The 20,729-nt window shown below is 49.3% G+C and overlaps 1 pseudogene; it reads right to left on the bottom strand.

Annotated features, from left to right (window-relative positions):
• Positions 1-17,399: 17,399 nt before the first annotated feature.
• On the bottom strand, positions 17,400-20,729 carry LOC100428697 (TBC1 domain family member 25-like; annotated as a pseudogene).

Genomic DNA, 20,729 nt, shown 5'->3' with positions numbered 1-20,729 from the left:
TTGGCTTACACAGGAGGAGGACAGCGTGTAGAACCCTGTTTGCAGCCACCAAGTCCACCCAGTTGCTGCCTTCTCCTACCTTCTGTCCTATTGTTCCCGTCTCAGCCCACATGAGGGCCCTTGTTTACGTTGGCACTCCCACCCGCTACTACAGGGAGAGGCTGGGGAAGAAGATAGTGGCCTGAGTCTGGCCGGATCTCTGGAAGGCCTCTCCCAAGTCTCACGGACAATAAAGTGACTTCCTGTCTAGCACATGGTTTCCCTTCAGAAGCAGTGATGGGAAACCTACAGCCAGGGCTTCTGAGGGGCCTGGCTAGAGGCTATTGCTCTGCTCCCTCTGGAAAATTTCAGTGAAGATGAAGGTGAGTTGATACATTTTGGAGCTAAACCAAAGATGGCTGATTTAGGTAGGAATTCTCATAAGGAGCAGAAAGAGTGCAGGCTTTGATATGGAATGCCTTGTGATTGGAAAATGGATTTAGTAGAAACCCAGAATATTCTGAGCATGAACAGTTTTTTCATAAATCCCTTTTACATTCTGAGAAAGAAAACAGCACCCCCATACACCTGTCTCTTGGAGAGAACTTTTCTACAATATGATGAAAATATGCACAAAAGATTTGAATATATTTTAAGTGTTTATAAGATGATCAAGATATATCTGTGGGTGTCCAATGGAATTAAGTTTTCCTTCCCTATCTGTAGTGTCTGATGGACCTGGAAAATGGGAATTATTTTAGAGACTTTTGTTTGTTTGTTTGAAGCGGATTCTTGTTCAGTCACCCAGGCTGGAGTGCAGTGGTGCGATCTCAGTTCACTGCGACCTCTGCCTCCCAGGTTCAAGTGATTCTCCTGCCTCAGCCTCCCACGTAGCTGGGATAACAGGCACCCGCCACTACGCCTGGCTAATTTTTTTGTATTTTTAGTAGGGACAGGGTTTCAGCATGTTGGCCAGGCTGGTCTCAAACTTCTGACATTAGGTGATCCACTGCCTCGGCCTCCCAAAGTGCTGGGATTATAAGAGACATTTAATTTTATATTCCATAATGCTAATATTTTTAACCATGAGCTTACATAATTAATTTTTTTTTTTTTTTTTTTTTTAAAGACAGAGTCTCGCTCTGTTACCCAGGCTGGAGTGCAATGGCGTGATCTCGGCTCACTGCAACCTCTGCTTCCTGGGTTCAAGCTATTCTCCCATCTAAGCCTCCCAAATAACTGGGATTACAAGTGTGTGCCACCACACCTGGCTAATTTTTTTGTGTGTGTATGTGTATTTTTGAGACAGTCTCGCTTTGTCGCCTAGGCTGGAGTGCAGTGGCGTGATCTCGGCTCACTGCAACCTCCGCCTCCCGGGTTCAAATGATTCTCCTACCTCAGCCTCCTGAGTAGCTGGGATTACAGGTGCCTGCCACCACGCCCAGCTAATTTTTGTATTTTTAGTAGAGACAGGGTTTCACCATGCTGGCCAGGCTGGTCTCGAACTCCTGACTTCAGGTGATCCACTCACCTCGGCCTCCCAAAGTGCTAGGATTATAGGCGTGAGCCACTGTGCCCAGCCTAATTATTTAATTTTTAGAAACAAGGTTTTTTAAGTATAGGAAAACTAAAAGACTAGGAAAGATTTGCAGTAAATTCAACAGATGAAGGGAGGTTACAGTGGGAGAAAATGTTAGGAGAAAATCCAGAAATTCCCTTTGTTCCTGACAGCCTCATGTCACCAATGGTGAGCAGCAGAGGGGCCTGAAAGGGTAGTGGGTTTGAGAGGCCCTGGTGTCCTGTGGGGCCCTGCCACATGCTCTGGTTGCCTCCTGTGTGTGCCGACACTGACCTGGGTGAGACACCTCACTCCCTGGGCTTCCCTGTCCTTGTCAGTAAAGCAGAGAGAGAAACACAACCTGCCTCTCAGGTTTCCTGTGAGAGTCAAATGAGCTGCCATGGCAGCCCCTGGCTGAGGCTGGCGTGGCCAGGAGCAGGAGGAGCAGAGCGAGGCTGAAAGGTCACGGGAGGCCTCAGGACCCACTCTGTTGGTTCTCCTCGTTGGCAGTCACATGCTGCTTCCTCTTTGTCACATCTGTATTGTGGAGCCATAAACCCTCCTTTCCATGGGACATGTGCTAAAATAACATTTCTTAGAAAAGTTGATCTCAAGAATATACCGTTAGTAACAAAGGAGCCAGCAGTGTGACAAATGTTCATTCAAAACGGACATGAAAACTGAGGTCTGTGTTGGAAACAGGATGCTTATTACGTAAGTAATTTGTAAAAATAAGTTGCTTATTGGTAAAGGTCACAATTTCCTTTTACTTCTGTGGTCATAGAGACATTATAAGCGTTGTTACAGAGGAAGTCTGGGGCAGGGTGGTCCAAGATACCAGGTGTGTAGACCACGGGTTGGCAAGCTTTTCCTGTACAGAAAAATGCAAATATTTTAGGTTTTGAAGACTATGGTCTCTGTCACAACTGCAGGAGTCCCACCGCATTCATGAGGTTATGCTCCAAGACCCCCCAGTGGACATCTGAAACCTTGGAAAGTGCCAAACCATGTATGTATGCTGTTTTTCCCTATACAATCACATAGTATAGGGTGGATCACATCTGCGGCATGAACACGCCAGACAAAAGGAATGATTTGTGTCCCAAGTGGGATGGCAGGAGACTACATCACACTGCTCAGAATGGTGTGTAACTTAAAACTTAGGAATTGTTTATTTCTGGAATTTTCCATTGTTTTTCTTTTCTTTCCCCTCCCCTCCCCTCCCCTCCTCTTTCTTTCTTTCTGTCTACAGTCTCTGTCGCTGGAGTACAGTGGCGTGATCTTGACTCACTGCAACCTCCACCTCCCGAGTTCAAGCAATTCTTCTGCCTCAGCCTCCCCATTAGCTGGAATTACAGGCCTTGTGCCACCACGCCCAGCTAATTGTTGCATTTTTATTAGAGACGGAGTTTCGCCATGTTGGCCAGGCTAGTCTTGAACTCCTGACCTCCGGTGAGCCGCCCGTCTCCGCCTCCTGAAGTGCTGGGATTACCGGCGTGATCTGTTTAAAGCATCCAGCCTTAAACAGAATTTAATGAACTGTTAGTTTACAGCATGCAAATTTTTCTCCATTGGTAGTTTTGGAACATATTTTTCTGCTTCTTTGAGAAATGGGGTGTTCTACTTTTATTTTATTTTATTTTTTTTTATTTTTATTTTTTTTTTTAATTTATTTATTATTATTATACTTTAAGTTGTAGGGTACATGTGCATAACGTGCAGGTTTGTTACATATGTATACTTGTGCCATGTTGCTGTGCTGCACCCATCAACTCGTCATTTACATCAGGTATAACTCCCAATGCAATCCCTCCCCCCTCCCCCCTCCCCATGATAGGCCCCGGTGTGTGATGTTCCCCTTCCTGAGTCCGAGTGATCTCATTGTTCAGTTCCCACCTATGAGTGAGAACATGCGGTGTTTGGTTTTCTGTTCTTGTGATAGTTTGCTAAGAATGATGGATTCCAGCTGCATCCAAGTCCCTACAAAGGACTCAAACTCATCCTTTTTTATGGCTGCATAGTATTCCATGGTGTATATGTGCCACATTTTCTTAATCCAATCTGTCACTGATGGACATTTGGGTTGATTCCAAGTCTTTGCTATTGTGAATAGTGCTGCAATAAACATACGTGTGCATGTGTCTTTATAGCAGCATAATTTATAATCCTTTGGGTATATACCCAGTAATGGGATGGCTGGGTCATATGGTACATCTAGTTCTAGATCCTTGAGGAATCGCCATACTGTTTTCCATAATGGTTGAACTAGTTTACAATCCCACCAACAGTGTAAAAGTGTTCCTATTTCTCCACATCCTCTCCAGCACCTGTTGTTTCCTGACTTTTTAATGATTGCCATTCTAACTGGTGTGAGATGGTATCTCATTGTGGTTTTGATTTGCATTTCTCTGATGGCCAGTGATGATGAGCATTTTTTCATGTGTCTGTTGGCTGTATGAATGTCTTCTTTTGAGAAATGTCTGTTCATGTCCTTTGCCCACTTTTTGATGGGGTTGTTTGTTTTTTTCTTGTAAATTTGTTTGAGTTCTTTGTAGGTTCTGGATATTAGCCCTTTGTCAGATGAGTAGATTGCAAAAATTTTCTCCCATTCTGTAGGTTGCCTGTTCACTCTGATGGTAGTGTCTTTTGCTGTGCAGAAGCTCTTTAGTTTAATGAGATCCCATTTGTCAATTTTGGCTTTTGCTGCCGTTGCTTTTGGTGTTTTAGACATGAAATCTTTGCCCATGCCTATGTCCTGAATGGTACTACCTAGGTTTTCCTCTAGGATTTTTATGGTATTAGGTCTAACATTTAAGTCTCTAATCCATCTTGAATTAATTTTCGTATAAGGAGTAAGGAAAGGATCCAGTTTCAGCTTTCTACTTATGGCTAGCCAATTTTCCCAGCACCATTTATTAAATAGGGAATCCTTTCCCCATTTCTTGTTTCTCTCAGGTTTGTCAAAGATCAAATGGCTGTAGATGTGTGGTATTATTTCTGAGGACTCTGTTCTGTTCCATTGGTCTATATCTCTGTTTTGGTACCAGTACCATGCTGTTTTGGTTACTGTAGCCTTGTAGTATAGTTTGAAGTCAGGTAGCGTGATGCCTCCAGCTTTGTTCTTTTGACTTAGGATTGTCTTGGAGATGCGGGCTCTTTTTTGGTTCCATATGAACTTTAAAGCAGTTTTTTCCAATTCTGTGAAGAAACTCATTGGTAGCTTGATGGGGATGGCATTGAATCTATAAATTACCTTGGGCAGTATGGCCATTTTCACAATATTGATTCTTCCTATCCATGAGCATGGTATGTTCTTCCATTTGTTTGTGTCCTCTTTTATTTCACTGAGCAGTGGTTTGTAGTTCTCCTTGAAGAGGTCCTTTACATCCCTTGTAAGTTGGATTCCTAGGTATTTGATTCTCTTTGAAGCAATTGTGAATGGAAGTTCATTCCTGATTTGGCTCTCTGTTTGTCTGTTACTGGTGTATAAGAATGCTTGTGATTTTTGCACATTAATTTTGTATCCTGAGACTTTGCTGAAGTTGCTTATCAGCTTAAGGAGATTTTGGGCTGAGACAATGGGGTTTTCTAAATATACAATCATGTCATCTGCAAACAGGGACAATTTGACTTCTTCTTTTCCTAACTGAATACCCTTGATTTCTTTCTCTTGCCTGATTGCCCTAGCCAGAACTTCCAACACTATGTTGAATAGGAGTGGTGAGAGAGGGCATCCCTGTCTTGTGCCAGTTTTCAAAGGGAATTTTTCCAGTTTTTGCCCATTCAGTATGATATTGGCTGTGGGTTTGTCATAAATAGCTGTTATTATTTTGAGGTACGTTCCATCAATACCGAATTTATTGAGCGTTTTTAGCATGAAGGGCTGTTGAATTTTGTCAAAAGCCTTTTCTGCATCTATTGAGATAATCATGTGGTTCTTGTCTTTGGTTCTGTTTATATGCTGGATTATGTTTATTGATTTGCGAATGTTGAACCAGCCTTGCATCCCAGGGATGAAGCCCACTTGATCATGGTGGATAAGCTTTTTGATGTGTTGCTGAATCCGGTTTGCCAGTATTTTATTGAGGATTTTTGCATCGATGTTCATCAGGGATATTGGTCTAAAATTCTCTTTTTTTGTTGTGTCTCTGCCAGGCTTTGGTATCAGGATGATGTTGGCCTCATAAAATGAGTTAGGGAGGATTCCCTCTTTTTCTATTGATTGGAATAGTTTCAGAAGGAATGGTACCAACTCCTCTTTGTACCTCTGGTAGAATTCAGCTGTGAATCCATCTGGTCCTGGACTTTTTTTGGTTGGTAGGCTATTAATTGTTGCCTCAATTTCAGAGCCTGCTATTGGTCTATTCAGGGATTCAACTTCTTCCTGGTTTAGTCTTGGAAGAGTGTAAGTGTCCAGGAAATTATCCATTTCTTCTATATTTTCCATTTTATTTGCGTAGAGGTGTTTATAGTATTCTCTGATGGTAGTTTGTATTTCTGTGGGGTCAGTGGTGATATCCCCTTGATCATTTTTAATTGCGTTGATTTGATTCTTCTCTCTTTTCTTCTTTATTAGTCTGGCTAGTGGTCTGTCAATTTTGTTGATCTTTTCAAAAAACCAACTCCTGGATTCATTGATTTTTTGGAGGGTTTTTTGTGTTTCTATCTCCTTCAGTTCTGCTCTGATCTTAGTTATTTCTTGCCTTCTGCTAGCTTTCGAATGTGTTTGCTCTTGCTTCTCTAGTTCTTTTAATTGCGATGTTAGAGTGTCAATTTTACATCTTTCCTGCTTTCTCTTGTGGGCATTTAGTGCTATAAATTTCCCTCTACACACTGCTTTAAATGTGTCCCAGAGATTCTGGTATGTTGTATCTTTGTTCTCATTGGTTTCAAAGAACATCTTTATTTCTGCCTTCATTTCGTTATGTACCCAGTAGTCATTCAGGAGCAGGTTGTTCAGTTTCCATGTAGTTGAGCGGTTTTGATTGAGTTTCTTAGTCCTGAGTTCTAGTTTGATTGCACTGTGGTCTGAGAGACAGTTTGTTATAATTTCTGTTCTTGTACATTTGCTGAGGAGTGCTTTACTTCCAATTACGTGGTCAATTTTGGAGTAAGTATGATGTGGTGCTGAGAAGAATGTATATTCTGTTGATTTGGGGTGGAGAGTTCTATAGATGTCTATTAGGTCTGCTTGCTGCAGAGATGAGTTCAATTCCTGGATATCCTTGTTAACTTTCTGTCTCGTTGATCTGTCTAATGGGTGTTCTACTTTTAATCTTCCTGTGTGTTATTTGGACAAGTTACCTTCCCATCCTGAGCCTCAATTTTTCCATCCATTAGAAAAGATAAGAGGACTACTACCTTCTAATCCTGCTTGTGTGGGGAAAATGCTCTTTGCACAGTGCCTGGCATTTAGCAAGTGTTCAATAAATGATGGCAGTAAGCAAAGTGAGGCTCTCCCTGCCATGCTGGGATTTGATGCCCCTGTTCCTATAAAGAGCTGCCTACAGTGTCAGGGAGCCGGGCCTTGGGCTGTTGCCGTGTCTCAGTAGGGCTATGTGAGCATATTGATTTTTGCAAAACCAAGTTCTGGTTCCTTGCTGTGGGGCTGACAAAAAACCATGGGGCCGATCCTCTATAAATATTTTAGCTCTGTCCTCGGTTTTTAAAATACGAAGTGTATACTCTAGGCCTTGCCTGTCTGCATTGAAACAAACTCTTCTGAGGTCATGTGCCTCTGGACCCCCACAGCCACGCACTGTCAGCGGCAGGCCCCACCCCTGGGAGTCATATCCCCACCTCAGTGCTTTCTCTGCCCTTGGAGAAGGAGCTTAGGTCAGGCCCCACACACCTGTCCAGCCCCACGTGTCTCCCTGACCAGCCCCACTGCCAGCAGCACCCCGTGCGCTGAGCCAGACCCGGTCCCGCCCTCAACCGGCAGAGGGCGCCCGCCCCCAGGGAGTGAGGCTTCTAGGGCTGCTCCCTGAGAAAGGACAGTATCTTGCATGGGGAGGGGAGAAGGGACAGTGAGGTAACTTCTTCCCAAGGGGTCGCCATCAGGGACCCCTTTGAGAGTCTGAGGAAAACCTCAGAAAAGGCACAAACTCAGAAAATATGAGAACTGCCCCCTCGGTGCCCCCTTGTCACTAGGTGATGGGGACTCCCGGCTCCCCGGAAGCCCATCTCCCTTAAGGGAAGCAGTGAGGTGAGTCTTCAAGTCCCCTTTCCCCAAAGAAGTTCTGCTGTCTTGCCCCAAAGATTCCTCGATCCCCTCTTGGGTCTGGTCAGATCTGCCCTTGCCTTGAGAGGAGGCTGGGGAGTGAGCTTGCCCCAAAGGAGACTCAGACCTGCAGAACTCAGGGCCACCCGCAGGAGGGAAGGGCTGCCCTCGCCACATGTCCCTTCTGGGGCCTGCCTCTGCTTGGCAGGGCGGGGCTGCCCCATGTGAGGACTGCTCTAGATGGGCTTTTTTTTTTTCTTTTTTTCTTTTTTTTTTTGAGACAGAGTCTCGCTCTGTCACCCAAGCTGGAGTGCAGTGGCACGATCTCGGCTCACTGCAAGCTCCACCTCCCGGGTTCACACCATTCTTCTGCCTCAGCCTCCCGAGTAGCTGGGACCACAAGCGCCCGCCACCACGCCTGGCTAATTTTTTGTATTTTTAGTAGAGACGGGGTTTCACGGTGTTAGCCAGGATGGTCTCGATCTCTTGACCTCGTGATCCGCCCGCCTCGGCCTCCCAAAGTACTGGGATTATAGGCGTGAGCCACCGCGCCTGGCCTAGATGGGCTTTCGTAGGTGAGAAAGGTAAGACCTCAGGCCTACTAGCGCATAGAAGAAAAAAATCCCGGCTGGGCACGGTGGCTCACGCCTGTAATCCCAGCACTTTGGGAGGCCAAGGCAGGCAGATCACCTGAGGTCAGGAGTTCAAGACTAGCCTGGCCAACATGGTGAAACCCTGTCTCTACTAAAAATATAAAAATTAGCTGGGTGTGGTGCCTGGCGCCTGTAATCCCAGCTACTCGGGAGGCTGAGGCAGGAGAATCACTTGAATCCAGAAGGCGGAGGTTGCAATGAGCCGAGATCACACCATTGCACTCCAGCCTGGGCAACGGGAGCAAAACTCCACATCAGAGAGAAAAAAAAAAAAAAAAGCCTGCTGCCAGGAGAAGCTTGCAGGACGGTGGTGTGGGGCAGGCAAGGTCTAGGGTAGGAAGGAGTTCCCTTCCCTGGATGTTTCCTATGCCGGAGGCTAATGGACAAATTTTGAGAAATTGTGATGTTTGGCTTGATATTGGGTCTTTTTTCCTGCGTCATTCATTCCCTTGAAGTTGTTTATTAAGCACCTGCTGTGAGTTGGCGCTATATTGTGACACAGGGGAGAAAGGGCATGGCCTGCCCTCATGGGGCACACACTGTAGACAGGACGTTGGTAAAGACAACATGACAATTGTGACTAATGCCACAGAAGAGAGGCGGGTGATGTTGTTATGCGGACTTGTGGTAGGGGAACCGGACCAGCCAAGGAAGCCAGGAAAGAAGGGAGCATGAAGTCGGCAGAGAGGGGAGTGTTCTGAGGGAGAGACCAGCATGGGCAAAGGCCAGCAGGTTTGCTTTCTGCAGTGCAGTAATCACGTTCGGAAATTATCTTGTGTGTATTTTTACTTGTTTATTATTATTATCACCTCACTAAAACGTCAGCTCTCTAAAGCCAGGAGCCTTACTGTCTTACTGTGTCCCTAGCTCCTAGGACAGTACCTGGGAGATAGTAGGTACTCAACATATATTTGATATTTGTGGAAAATGATAATAATGGCTGACATACACTGCATGTCTTCCCTGTGCCAGTCACAGTTTCGTTTTGTTTTGTTTTTGAGACAGTCTCACTTTGCTGCCCAGTCTGGAGTGCAGTGGCACGATTCGGTTCACTGCATCCTCTGGCTCTCTGTCACCCAGGTTCAAGCGATTATCCTGCCTAAGTCTCCCAAGTAGCTGGGATTACAGGCGCCTGCCACTGCACCTGGCTAATTTTTGTAGTTTTAGTAGAGACGGGATTTCACCATCTTGGCCAGGCTGGTCTTGAACTCCTGACCTCGTGAACCACCTGCCTCAGCCTCCCAAAGTGCTGGGATTACAGGCGTGAGCCACTGCGCCCTGCCTGCCAGTCACAGTTCTAAGCATTTTATATGAACCCACAGCCAGCCCATGAGGAAACTGAAGCTTAGAGATGTTAAGTAACTTGCTTAATTTCTCAAAGGTGGTGGGTGCCTGAGCCAGGATTCTAACTCAGGCAGGCTTCCTCCAGCGCTCATGTTCTTACAGCCCATCTCTAGATGTAAATGAAGCAGACGGATCTGCTTAGGTGCAGCTTTAAGCGTATCTATGTATATGTGAGCAAGTCGGGGATTTCAGCCCATGACAGAACACAGGCTGTCAGCACTGTCACTGTGTGACTGCAGGTCAGAGAGTCTGGGTGGGAAGAGGGAGAGGGAGAGGTATGTTGATGAGCTTGCAGCCCTTTTTTTTTTTTTTTTTTTTTTTTTTTAAGACGGAGTCTGGCTCTGTTGCCCAGGCTGGAGAGCAGTGGCGGGATCTTGGTTCACTCCAACCTCTGTGTCCTGGGTTCAAGCAATTCTCCTGCCTCAGCCTCCCGAGTAGCTGGGACTACAGGTGCACATCAGTATGTTTGGCTAATTTTTGTATTTCTAGTAGAGATGGGGTTTTACCATGTTGGCCAGCTGGTCAGGAACTCCTGACCTCAAGTGATCCACTCACTTTGGCCCCCCAAAGTGCTGGGATTACAGAGGTGAGCCACTGCACCTGCCTTGCAGCCATTTTTAAGCATGGGATGTGGCCTAATCAGATTGGCAGGTTGCAGAAAAGATTAGAGGGCCACAAATGGATTCAGGGAGACCAGATGAAACTTACTCACATGAGAATGATGGATGTTTTCAATAGATGAGTAGGAGTTAAAATGCTTTGGAGATTAATAGGATGTGGGTATCTATCAGTATTCTCAGTTGCTAGAAAGTGTATGAGTTAATTTTTGCTGTATAACAAACCACTCCAAAACTTAATGGCTTAAAATAATAAGTGTGTATTATTTCTTATCATGCTTATGGGCCAGTTAGGCAGTTCTGTTCTGAGTCAACATGGCTGGTGGTCAGTGGTCTAAGGCAGCTTCACTTGGGTTTGTAGACTTGCATGATGTTTAGCTGGGACATCAAGGATGACTTGGCCTCCTGTCTGCCATCATCTGGCAGGCCAGCTCAGCCTTGTTTACATGGTGGTGTCCCGTGGTAAGAGGAGAGCAAGTCCCAGGGCGCAAGCACCAGCACCCTACATGTCTCTGCGTGCCTCATATTTTCCAGTGTCCCGTTGGCCAAAGCAAAAGCCCCATGGCCAAATCCAGATTCAGGAGGTGAATGACTTGTCTAGTGGAGGTCAACCGGCCTCCGTCCTTGGCCACCCTGGTGCTTGTACCGTGAGCCCATGATAAGCCCGCCATGGTGATGGAGTTACAGGCTACCGGTGGGCCCACCAGGCTGGTTTTGCTAAGCCCAACCTGCCAGCAGCAGAGAGCAGTGCTGAGTCCTCTGGGTGTACCATGGCCAGGGGAGACCAGCCAGACCGTTGCTCAGGCGTCCCCATGGATGTAGCCAGGACCCAACTCAGTGTTGCCCTTTCGCTGGCTCTCCTTCCCCGGCCCTGCTTTTGAGGGATGCTAGGTGAGACTGCTTTGAGTGTCCCTCTCTGATGGAGGGCTGAAGCTGCTGGCACCCCTCCTTGGTGGCACCTTTGGAAGAGCTTTTCTATGTATCTTCTGAAGCCTGGGAGACATGCTGGGTGGGTGTCTGCTGCCTGAAAAATCAAATGGCCAAGAGTTCACTTCTGGCCAGCTGCTCTCAAACACTCTGTAGGCCAAAGAGTGTGCGGCAGTGCCGAGGGGGCGATGAGGGCAGAGACCTAGGCAGGGAGAGCTGGGGGTCCTGTCCAACATGGCTGCTCCAATGCTTGGGGTAAGGGGGCCTTGGCAGGAAAGCAAGGGGTGTCTGTCAGAGGCTAAGGGGCAGCGGAGGAGCATGAGCCATCTGCAGAGACGGTGTCTCCTCTGTCAAAGGGAGCCCAAGGCAGCAGTCCTTGGGGACAGAGGGTGTGGGAGGCTGTCAAAAGCTGCTGTGTGAGCGAGCAAGCTTCAGACCTCAGAGGGAACCACCTGAGACTGGCGCAGATGAGAAAGCTGCTCTGCGGCCCCTTTGCCTGCCTTCCCTCTGTGATCTTGGTGGAGCCAGGGCTCACTGAGGCCGAGAAGGAGGTGGGGGAGGGGTAGGAGAAGGAGGAGCAAGGTGGGGAGGCTGAGAAGCCTATAGGGCCTCCTGCCCCCTGACAGCACCTGCAGCTGCAGGGGTCCACTGGGGGAGGTACCTGGAAGAGGCTCCAAGGATTACCCCAACGGACTTTTTTTTTTTTTTGAGACAGAGTCTTGCTCTGTTGCCCAGGCTGGAGTGCAGTGGCATGATCTCGGCTCATTGCAGCCTCCGCCTCCCATGTTCAAGTGATTCTCCTGCCTCAACCTCCCGAGTAGCTGGGAATACAGGCGCCCGCCACCACGCCCAGCTAATTTTCTTGTATTTTTAGTAGAAACAGGGTTTTGCCCTGTTGGCTAGGTTGGTTTCCAACTCCTGACCTCAGGTGATCAGACCGCCTCGGCCTCCCAAAATGCTGGGATTACAGGTGTGAACAACCACGCCCCGGCCCCAACAGGCATTTTTAAAAAACTGACTGAAATCATGCTGTTATTCATGATCGGAGAGGGACTGGGAACATCATGGACTTGCCCCAGTTCTCGTCCCAAGGTCCAGGAAGAACTAGCTCCAGAGGTCAGAGGGGAGAAAAGAGAGTTGTTTTTCTGACAGCAAAACTCTGAGACCTGCTGGTTCACTGTGGTGACTAAGTTACCTCCATGAAAATAAGTGTCGTGAGGATGTGGAGAAATTGGAACCCTTGTGCGTGGCGGTTGGGGATGTTAAAATGGTGCAGCTGCTGTGGAGAACAGTCTGGCAGTTCCTCAGAAAATTAAACCTAGGATTACCACATGATCCAGCAATTCTGCTTCTGATTATAAACCCAAGAGAAGCTAAAGAGGGTCTCAAGGAAATACTCATACCCGCATGTTCATTGCAGCGTGATTTGCAATAGCCAAAAGGTAGGAGTGACCCAAGTGTCCACGGGCTGGTGAGTGGAGGAGCAAAATGAGGCATAGACAGACGGTGGGATGTTATTCAGCCCGAAAAAGGAAGGGGATCCTGACGTTCTGCAGCACGGGATGCACCTTGAGGACATCATGCTGAGTGAAAGCATCCAGACACAGAGGACAAATCTCCTACGATTCCACTTCCATGAGGCACTGAGTCGTCAGGTTCATAGAGACGGAGGAATGGTGGTTTCCAGTGGCTATGGGGAGTTGTTTTTTTAATGGACACAGAGTTTCAGTTTGGGGAAGATGAAAAAGTCCTGGAGATGGATAGAGCTGAAGACTCTACACAGTGTGAATGTGCTTAATGCCACTGAGCTCTACACTTGAAAACAGTTAAAATGGTGAATTTATTTTATGTATTTTCACTACAAAAGAAATATGAAAAAAAAAATAGGTCTACAGAGAAGAGTAAGGCACTTATTTGCCAGTGTTTGTTCCTTAGTTCCAGCTCTGATCCTGCTGGTCCCAGACAGGCATCATCAGTTTTGAGAAAGCACTTTTCTCTTGGCCAGGGCTGTCACAGCGTAAAGCTCATCGCTCGCAGTGGGACCTTGGCAGCGCGAGTTGAAGGCGCATGGAAGAAAAGGTCCGTGCAGATGAGATCGGAAGCCGAGGGCCCTGGGGCTGAGCATCTCGCGAGGAGGGCCCCAAGGGCCTCCCTGAGGGAGAGGGAGAGAGGAGGGGCCTCGGGCCGTGGTGTGAGCTTCTGAGGAGCTGGGATTTGTGGAGAAAAGTACCGCTCTGTGGCCTGGATGCACCACAGAGGTAGGAGGAGCCCTCTCCACCCCAGGTCCTGAGGCGTGAGGGCCCTGGAGGAAGGCAGCACCCGTGGAAAGGAGGGCCGCAGGGAAGCTGCCCTGGTCCTTTGGACAAACAGATTTGGGGCTCAGGAAGGGAGGAGGAGGACTGTGCTTTCCGGAGGGCCCAGAGGCAGGGTTTGGATGGATGGGTGGACAAAGGGGTGGCAGGACGGAGGGTTGGGGTGTGGGGCAGGGCAGCCAAGGAGCAGGAGCGCGGAAATCTCGAAATGACAGGTGAGTGGGGCGTGAGGCCCCACAGATTCGCACAGAAGGCATTAGGCTACGTGTTGAGATGCTTGCCTTTGGTGGCAAGCAGGCCTTGGGGCTAGGGCTGTGGGTATGAGTGTGGGGCTTCACTGAGCCCAGGCATGGGAGTTCATGGACACTCCCTGTCTCCTTCCCGCTTCTCCTCCAGCAGGCAGGAGGAATGAGGCAGATGTGCAGAGACAGGCAGAGGGCAGGGAGGGCAGAGGGAGAGGAAGGGAGACAGACCACACCCTCCTGCAGCGGGCCCCAGGCCCCGAGCTCGCTCCTACACCTGCATCGCAGCAGGAGCCCGGGCTCCTCCCAGCGGGCGGAAGCAGTGTCTTCTCTTGGTGCTTGTCATTTGCAGGAGAGGCCAACTAATACACGTCCACCTGAAGTTTACCCTGTGCTCCCTACTGCCCCCAGAACAGAGTCCAAGCACCTCTGCCCTGCATTCAGGGTGACCCCACTCCGCCCCACCCATCGCACCCTCTCAGGCCTCCATGAACAAACCTGGTCAGGCAACACGTTTGTGCTTGTTAGTCAAGGCTGGTCTCCAACTCCCGACCTCAGGTGATCCGCCCGCCTCAGCATCCCAAAGTGCTGGGATTACAGGCGTGAGCCACTGCACTTGGCCCAGACTCTTTTATCTTCCCCACACTGAAACTCTGTCCCCATTCAACACTCACTCCCCATTCCCCTCCAGTCAGCCCCCGACAACCATCATTCTAACCATTCTACTTTGTGTCTCTATACATTTTACCACTCAGTACCTCGCGTAAGTGGAATCATACAGGATTTGTCCTTTGGTGACCAGCTTATTTCACTCAAGGTTCATCCATGTTGTAGCACACGTCAGGATTTCCTCCCTTTTTTTTTTTTTTTTTGATGGAGTCTTGCTCTGTCGTCTAGGCTGGAGTGTAGTGGCACAATCTCGGCTCACTGCAACCTCTGCCTCCCGGGATCAAGTGATTCTCCTGCCTCAGCCTCCTGAGTAGCTGGGATTACAGGTGCCCGCCACCATGCCCGGCTAATTTTGTATTTTTAGTAGAGACAGGGTTTCACCATGTTGGCCAAGCTGGTCTCAAACTTCTGACCTCAAGTGATCTGCCCGCCATGGCCTTCCAAAGTGCTGGGATTACAGGTGTACGCCACTGTGCCCAGCCCCCTTCCTTTTTTTTTTTTTTTTTTTTTTAGAGACAGGGTCTTGCTCTGTTTCCCACCACTAGAGTGCAGTGGTTCGATCATAGCTCACTGCAGCCTCAAACTCCTGGGCTCAAGCAACCCTGGTGGCGTGTGCCACTATGCCTGGCTAATTTTCTTTTTTGTAGAGATGGGGGTCTCACTCTGTTGCCCAGGCTGGTCTTGTGCTCCCGGTCTTAAGTGATCCTCCACCTCAGCCTCTTGAGTCGCTGGGATGACAGGCATGAGCCACGGTGCCTGGCCTTCCTTCCTTTTTAAGGGTGAATAATATTCCATTGTATGTGAATTGTGTGGATGATTTTGAATGGCCCTGGGGGCTCTGTGGTTGTCTCAGTGATTATGGGGTGGATGGACACAGCTGGAATGGAGCATGCTCCAGTTTGGGAGGCACTGGGAGACTCAACCACTCTCCACCCATCACCAGGGGTCCCAAGGCCTGAAATGCCATCCTCTTGGGCTCTGTACTTCCTTCGTGTGCTCTGGGCCCTTTGCCCCATGGAGACCTCTCCCAAGGATGCGGGAGCAAAGCCAGCCCTTCCATATCTTCCAGCATCTCTGCCACGTAAACAGAAAACTAGACATTGGAGAGCTGGTGAGAGTTGAAGGAATCATGAACCTAAGGGGAGAGAAATGGGACCTTTTTCCTTCCTTCCCTGGAACCCGCCTCACACACAGATGGGCTCCCCACCACTGTGCCAACCATGGGGCTCCAGGGACTCCCTGATGGAGATGGGGGTACCTGCAAGGAAAGGGGTGGCGTTTCATTGCCCATTGGGATGTCTTCTCATACAAGAGACTAGCCGGGCCGCCCGCTGTGTCATTGGAGCTGGTTGAGCAAGAAAAAAGAACGAGACAGAGATGGCTGGGCAGAGAGGGGCTGAGCACGGCGCCTGCACACGCGTCTTGCATGGGGATGACGCGTTCACTCCCTCTGGGCCAGCTGCACCCCCAGAGGCTTGCTGGGTGGGCCGCCTTGCCGATGCCATGGCCAGGGGCCTGCTGGCGAGGTGAGGGGCCCCATGGAAGGTAGTTGGCGGAGGGTATGGGGGGCAGCAGGAATCTCTCTCCTCCAGGAACCCAGTGGCGGGTAAGCGCTGCAGGGGCTGCTGAGAGCCGCACCTCCCAGGAGCACCAGTTAAGTCTGAAGTCCTTCGCTCTTGCCCGTTTTTCTCCTACCAGCCGATATTCCAGAGGGAAAGCGAGACCCAGGGTGGGAGGGGTAGTGAGGCCTTGACCCCTTCCTCAGGGCCACAGGCCCAACCCTGGCTGGGCAGAAGCGCATTCACTAAGGTCTGCTTAATATATTCTCCTGGACCTGGCGTTTTGATGTGGGACACCAGCCAGGAAGGGATGGGAGCTGTTGGGGTGTCTCAGGGATGGAAAATAAAGGTTGGACAAGGGACGGTGGGAGGCAGTAATTGGGAAAAAAGTCATTTTGTGTTCACACTTGGGCCAAATAATAGTGTAAAACTAAAAGTACAGGAGGGCTCTGTACTTTTAGTTTTAAGTGGGGGGCAAAAACCTTGGGGCCCAGAGGTGGGGAGGGGAAGGGGTGTCCATCCCAAATGCCACAGCCAGGGCCTGGGGTGGCAGTGGAGCGGAGGTGAGTCTGAAGCTCGTGTCCTGGCAAAGGAGGGCAGCCCAGAGTGGGAAACTGGGTACAGACATGCGCGTGTGATGATGGGAGCAGAGACGGGAGGACCCATCGGCACAGTGGGAAGGTAGGAAGAACTCGCAGACGAGCCAGGGGCAGTGGAAGGAACAGGACTGGAGGCGAGAGGAAATAACCAGCGGAAGTAAACTGCTCCACACAGGGGGAAATGGAGGGGATAACCCCAAGTATTTCAGCCATTACACAAAGAGAGGCTGTCGGGATATTGTCTGAAAACCAGCCCTAGCTATGCAGGATTGACGGGATACATGTGGAACAGTAAGGTCGAGAAGGGCTGGGGACGGTCCGTGTGTGGACAGACAAGACACAAATGTGATGCGCCAGCAGTGTGAGCCGCAGACAGGCGGACCTTCAGCTTAGAACACGTGATGATGAAAAGCAAAACTTATAAAGGAAAAAAGTCATAGACCCGTATGGACTACGCAAAATGTTGGTTAAATACACAAAGCCAAAGTTACTAGAATTGAAAGGAGAGCTTGATCCAAATACAGTTACAGTGGGAGATTTCAATACACAGCTCTCAAGCCAATCAACACAAAGGAATGATATCAAAGAATAACCAATACATTTGATTTAATAGGTGGAGATTTTTTTTTTCCATGTGTGTAAAGTATAGTTGTTAAAACAACAGAAACAGAGTAAAGAGGCTGTGGCTCCCGGGGGGCAGTGCCAGAGCACGGCCCTGCATACTTAGACCTGGGGAGAAAGGGCTCTATGCTCCAGCAGCTCTAGGGTTGGCAGGCAGGGAGGTGGGTTCTCATGTGTTGGCCCTCATCGCAAAGAATGGAGATCTAGTGGGGCTGATGGTGGGCTGGAGAAAGCCTGATCAAGATGCAGCTGTGGCCTCAGTCCCCTCCTCCAAGTCCCCCACCTCTGACTGCAGGTCATCTGCAAAGAGAGCCCCGGCTCAGCACAAGACACGCCCCAGGTCGCCCAAGGCGGTCAAAGCACATGGCCAGCTCGTTGTCATCCAGCCCACTGCACATGATGTAGTGCTCCAGCAGGAGGGCCAGGCACAGGAACAGCATAAATGGGTTCCCCCGCCAGACTCCTGGGGTGGGGGCAGCCCCATTGGTGGTGTGGGTGGCAGGGACTTTCCAGGATCTTTCTGGGAGCCTACCTCTCTCATCAAGGGGGAGCCTACAGCCATGTTACCAGTGGCAGACGCCTCCTGGTTGGATGGTGGAGATGAGGAAGATGGGGAATCAGGGTGGGAAAAGGAGGAGAGCAGTGGGTGTGGGAAGTTTGGCAAAGGCTTGGAGAGGGACTTGGAGCTAATAAGGGCGGTTGGGTGGGGCAGCTAGACCAGAGGGTCCCTCCTGAAGCCCATGTTATCCATGAGGCCATCCAGGATGGCTTGTCTCAGGTGACACCCCCTGCTACCAGGCCCCTGGCTGGCTGTGGCCAGGTGGTCAATGGCATCTTCAAAGGTACTACCTCCTCCACTGGCAGGCCTCAGCATGTGCCTGTCGCACGGGCCGCCCCCTGTGGCCACCAAAACCAGTGTCTGCCACTTGGCTGGGGGACCCAACCTGTTCTCCCTCATGTTCAGGAGGATCAGGGGGCAGCGAACTTCAGGTGACCTCACGCATGCGGAAGGCATCTTCCAAGGCGAACTCTCGCTTGAGGTCCAGCAGCAAATTCAGAGGAAAAGCAGACTTTCGTTCCTTCTGTGTTATAATAGGAAAACAAAAATAAAAGGACCTATATAGTTTAAGCACCAAAAGAAACTAGGAATTGATTAAAACAGAAATCAATGAGCTAGGAAACCAACACGCATCCCATTCATACTTTATTAGAATGGATGAGCGACCCCACGCATCTACGCATGAGCAATGTGCTGGACGGCAACGAGGTCTCTGCAAGCGCTGATGAAACAGACCTGAGCACATCGTGACTTGCAGTTACCAGGGGGATGGGGGCAGCAGACACGTTCAAGACTAGAAATGAGAACAGAATTTGGAGAAAACTGTATTCCACACTCTGGCAATACGTTTGCAAACGTGGGGGACGGACTCCCCAGGATATGAGTCTCCTCAAGGGGACACTGGGTCAGATTCTCGGGTGAAACCTGGCTCGATCACTCACTAGCTGTGCGACCTTATGCAAATCACTTAACCCCTGTGTGCTTCAGTTCATCATCTATCAGATGGAAGTAGTGATAGTTCCTGCCTCTTGGGTACTTGTGAGAACTAAAGGGTTCGTAAGTGCTCAGACCTGGCACACAGCAAAGGATCAGGAAGGGGTGGAGTTGTTACTAAACGGTGTTGGCACGTAGGCTGTGCATCTGCAAGAAAATACAATGTGCGGGCTGGGTATGGTGGCTCACGCCTGTAATCCCAGCACTTTGGGAGGCGGGCAGATCACGAGGTCAGGAGTTCAAGACTAGCTTGGCCAAGATTGTGAAACCCCGTCTCTACTAAAAATACAAAAATTGGCCGGGCATGGTGTTGGGTGCCTGTAATCCCAGATACTCAGGAGGCTGAGGCAGAGAATTGCTTGAACCTGGGAGGCAGAGGTTGCAGAGCAAGACTCCCTCTCAAAAAATATATGTAAAGAAAAAAGAAAATCAATGTGCACTTTCACTTGCATTTGTAAAATCAACTCTTGATGGATTCAAAGTAAATAATAAAACAATAAAAATCTTAACAGAAAATTAGGAATTAATCCTGGGGCAAGGAAACCCTCCTAATCTAAACTAAACAAGAGAGTTCCATTTAGCTTTATAAAAAACTTTTATATAACAAAAGATACCATAAATAAAGTCTGTGGACAAATGATAGATTCAGGAAAATACTAGTGATACAGATGGCTGTAATATGCAAAGAGCTCCTAGATACTGACAAGGAAAACACAAACGCCTTCCAAGAAATGGGCAAATGCCAATGGCCATTGCATGGTGAGGAATGCCACCAGACGGCAGGGAAACGGCAGAGTGCCGCACACCGCCAGGCCAGCTGGAACTACAGCAGCCCCTTAGGGCCACCTTGGTGGACAGTCACTGGCAACACCTGTGAAGACTGACAAAGCCAGCATCCCCGGGATCTAACACACAGAAATACACACGCCAGGACATGCAAAGTGGCCCGTGCAGCATTGATCCAAAGTGGAAGGCAAAGTGGTCTCCCATCCACAGGCAACACTGTGGTTACTTGCACATTCAACGTGCTTGCCACTGCTTTCCCACGGCCACCAGGAGGAACGGACTGCGGCTCCCGGTTGCCCTGGAGGGAGTGGGGTCAGAAGATGCAGAAGAGGGTGCATGATGAGGCTCTGCTTTTAAAATGCTGACAGCTCCCAATGTGTCATGTACATTTTTGTGTGTGTTAAATAAGCACTGAGGAAAACTTAGGGAAAATATTGTGGATTACTGATGAGACACTCATATTGAGAAAGGGGCAAACCAAGTACACACAAAAGAAAATGTCTGAGCTAAACAATGTGTATTATGTTTGTAAAATTACATTTGTGTGATTATTGTGAAGAAATAACACTTAGTTTTTGTTTGCATTTTTCGAGTAAACATTATATTTCCTGTGTGATGAGGGTGCATTCAATGTCTGTTAAGATCCAGGATGGGGTTTCCCAGGCCCCAAGAGACTGGCAGTACCAACCCAAGCGTGCCCTGGCATGTTCTCCTGGCGTGCCCGCTGGGTCCCTTCCAGGACGGCCGGGGCGTGGGCTGGTCTGCAGAGGCTCTGCAGCTGGGGCTGCAGCCAGGCGGTGACTCAGGCAGGTTCCGTTTGGGCTGGGAGGGCCGGGCATTCCTGCTGTGAGGCTGCCTGTGCCTAACTCACCATGACTTGCACTTTGCTGCCATCTTGCCTGGCGGGCTGACTTAGCCAGGATGGTCCTAGTACCCACTTCCCCTCCCGCCAGCACTCATGCCTTCTGCCCCGCTAAGATGCCCTCGGCAGAGGCTTCCTGGGAGCCAGGGCCTGGGCCTGGGAGCCACAGCTTCCTGGGAGCGGGAAAGTCCAAGGGAGATGGGGTGAGGACTGGGGGCCTCTGCCGCAT

This window comes from Macaca mulatta, chromosome 16 (genome assembly GCF_049350105.2).
Source record: "Macaca mulatta isolate MMU2019108-1 chromosome 16, T2T-MMU8v2.0, whole genome shotgun sequence".
NCBI classification, from domain to species: Eukaryota; Metazoa; Chordata; class Mammalia; order Primates; family Cercopithecidae; genus Macaca; species Macaca mulatta.
The sequence above is the reverse complement of the archived record's forward strand: the minus strand, read 5'-3'. Positions and strand labels throughout refer to the sequence as shown.